Consider the following 3,350-nt stretch of genomic DNA (forward strand, 5'->3'; position numbering starts at 1 on the left):
TCCATATTCTTCTTAACCCTTCGTTTCACTCATGCCATATGATACAACTTAAAATTGGCCTTTGTACACATGCCAACTATAACTACTAAACTTTGAGATCAAGATGAGGTTGGTATATCCGAGGTGATAGTGAAGTCATTCTACTTTTGATATGCTGCATGGGCACAACAGTATGAATGCCACTACTTGGTTGATGATTGGATTTAATTAAACAAAATCATCTTGTTTGAGTTTTTCTAGTAGAAAATTTTTCAACGCTCAAATTAGTTGAAATTCAACAAACAGTAGAGATAATGAGCATCGGAAAAGAATGAGATATGTTGAATGACTTACATGAGTTTATCCTACTTTTTTTTTTTTTTTTTTATAGAGGGAGTTCGGTAGTCATTATTAAAGTGAGTTGGACGTATAGTAACGGTATAGCAACAGCTACAATCATGATTAATGCACAGTAATGACTATCAACATGATCTCATGGTTATGGTCACTTTAATTACATGATAATGGCCAAATGAACATAACTACCGCTGCTAATCTCAGGCCGGCATGATCGTGCTTTTAATTCATTCGCATCCAAGGTGAATTGGTTGGACATTGCCAAGGTGACTTCACTTCAGTCATGATCAAGGTTAAAAAAAAAAAAATCCACCACATCACCAACCAATGGAAGTTCACCACGTGGCATGTATTAACAAATCGTTAAGCTAACATGCATAATACACAGATGGTTATCAAGCAATAATAGCGCACGTAACCTTACACAGTAACGAACACTGACCCTCACCATATATCGGCAGCACTTGGGGAATCTTCGGATACGCTTTGTTTACACTTTCTCTATGCTTTCTCCATACTACAAGCCACCCTCTCTTAAATCTCCACCATTTCCCCAAGGTCCCTACCCGACTTAAACATCGAAATGCTCGCACTGGGCAAACTTTGGCAAGTATACTTTAGTTCTTGTTTTAGGTTGGACAACTACTTGTACAATCTTGGCGAATCACTCTCTCCAACACACCATCTTCAACTCAAACCGGCTTTGCCAATCCAACCAGCATCTTCACCAACCTCACCTGCACAGGGCGACCTCATCAACACCATTCTCCAATCACCTCATGATTGGGGCCTAATTTTGGCGGCAACACCAAACAAGATCATAGAGAATCTTGCAACTGGCTTCTAGTCTCCTGATAGAAAGTCTAGTAAAAATTTACCGTCACCAAGGGACTTCACTAACGAACCAGCAAGCAAGCTTCATAGTTAAATACTGTTCCAATTGCAAGTGAACTGGGCGGAGATGGAGAGGCTGGAGGAGCTGGGCGAGCGAGCGGCGGCGGCGGAGACGCGGGAGGGGAGGGAGAGACCGTGGAAGGAGGAGCGGTGGTGGTCGAGGAGGGGAGTTTTGGGCTTGGCGGCGAGGGTGGAGGTGGCCATGGTCGCCAGATTGGAGGATAATGGGCTTCTAGGTTCTGGGTTTCACGCTGTTCGGAGGTTTTGAAGAGGTTTTGGGGATGGGGAGAGGGCTGGTGGGTTTGAGTGGTTTAAGTAGAAGGCAGGGTGGTGGGAGAAAAATGTCGGGGGGAGCACTATGGTAAATGAGTGGTTGTGGATGTTGTAGATATCTTGTGGGGTGGATTTATTTAAGTTTTCTGTGTTGTTTTAGATTAATTATTTTTTGATTGATTATGAAAAAATAAATTATTTTTGTTTTGATTTAAAATAATTGGAACTATGGAAAGGTAGAGGGATGGTGGGCACACAAGGGTAAGGGTGGGGGGGATCCAGAAATATCAAAAATTATATAAAAAATAAAAGAACTATATCTAATAAAACATTAGCAACAATTGTGGACAGTAATAATTAAGAGAGGCGCCAAGAATTCTAGTTTTCGCAATAAATCAAAATCTAAACCATTTTTGATAAGGATTGGACTTCGGAAAGCTACGTGAATGGGATTTTTTACCATCAGATCGACCGTGTATTCCATCAAAATTCGAATGTCCACCATCAAATTCTACCAAAATTCGAATGTCAAGATGATTCGATGGTGGACAAGTACATTTGCATGTGTGAATATAGTCTCCATAGACAAATCTTTTGACAATAAAAAATTAGAGGGATTGTTCCTGCTTTTACTTTCACCTCTACGATAGATGCAAGCATCGATGGAGGTGAGACCACCTCTAGCACTGCTGTCATTGCAATTGCATGCATTCTAAGAATGAATTCTATATTACTATTTCTACATGTCCACGGAGATGAGCCGTCAGTCACTACAATGTAAAGTACAAGAGGTGGACGGTTATTCCTCAAATTTAATTAGTCAAATAAATTTTTATATTTTAATCATTTTTTATTTTTAAATAATATAAGCATTCATTTTTTTTGAGCTAATTTGAATTTGAAGATTATGAGTCAAATGAGAATTCTAACTCTTTTAAGCATATATTCTCCTAATTGAGTTGCACCAAATTTAATTAGATACATTTAACTGCCAATTTAAAAGCAGCATGTTTGATCGGAGAGATTGGACTTGGGATGAGAATGAGAATGAACAATCTATATTTAAAGCTGTCCGATTGAAAAAAATTTTATTTTCATTTTAATTTCGAAAAGAGATGAAATACCTCAATCCTTCAAAATATATGCCTACTCTTTCTAGTATTTAAATTTTATTTTATTTTTAATTTTGATTTCAATCACGAGTCAAACATCTCTAGAGATATGGTTATTTTGATTCCAATTCAAATTATTTCGATTTTGTGAATGAAAAGTATCCTTAATTAAATTTTATTTTTATCAAAATTGCTTGATAAGATATTAGTAAGCTTTTTTGGCTCGTGGGGTTGTTGGACGGTTCATGCTACTTCTTAAATTGTTTGGATTGTTTACTTTTTAAACTAAACAAATTTATCTATATAATATAATATAATATAATATGAAAATTAATTTTTAACAGGAATTGCATGCAAGATTGCCAACTATACTTTAGAAGTCTGCTACATATATGACAAAAATATCTTAAAAATAGCTACTAGTTATGTTTTCGGAAAAAATACCACATACCAGTATTTTAGAAAATTAATAAGGTCTAAGTACCTTACATTGAGTCTTCTTGTTTTTAACTTTTTCATCTTTTTTTTTTTTCAATTTCTTCTTTTCGTATTCCATACCACTTAAATCGAGGAGATATTTATCTAAAGTAATGAATAAATTATTAATAAAAACACTTCTAAAAAATTAAAATAAGAAGAAATTGAGTGAGATTTGAGGCTATTGATAATAAAGATAATCTCGGCCTTTAATCCACATAAAGAGGAGATTATGGTACATAATCAAAGCGAGAGGAT

The 3,350-nt window shown here is 35.9% G+C and overlaps 1 long non-coding RNA gene across 1 annotated transcript; it reads right to left on the reverse strand.

The window, feature by feature from the left end:
- Positions 1–664: 664 nt before the first annotated feature.
- LOC114914189 (uncharacterized) lies at positions 665–1,513 on the reverse strand. Its single transcript, XR_003800857.2, has 2 exons — positions 1,215–1,513; positions 665–1,073 (listed from the first exon to the last, which is right to left on the reverse strand). It is a non-coding gene; the product is annotated as an uncharacterized lncRNA (long non-coding RNA).
- Between the last annotated feature and the right edge of the window lie 1,837 nt (positions 1,514–3,350).

This window comes from Elaeis guineensis, chromosome 2, assembly GCF_000442705.2.
Source record: "Elaeis guineensis isolate ETL-2024a chromosome 2, EG11, whole genome shotgun sequence".
Lineage (NCBI taxonomy): Eukaryota > Viridiplantae > Streptophyta > Magnoliopsida > Arecales > Arecaceae > Elaeis > Elaeis guineensis.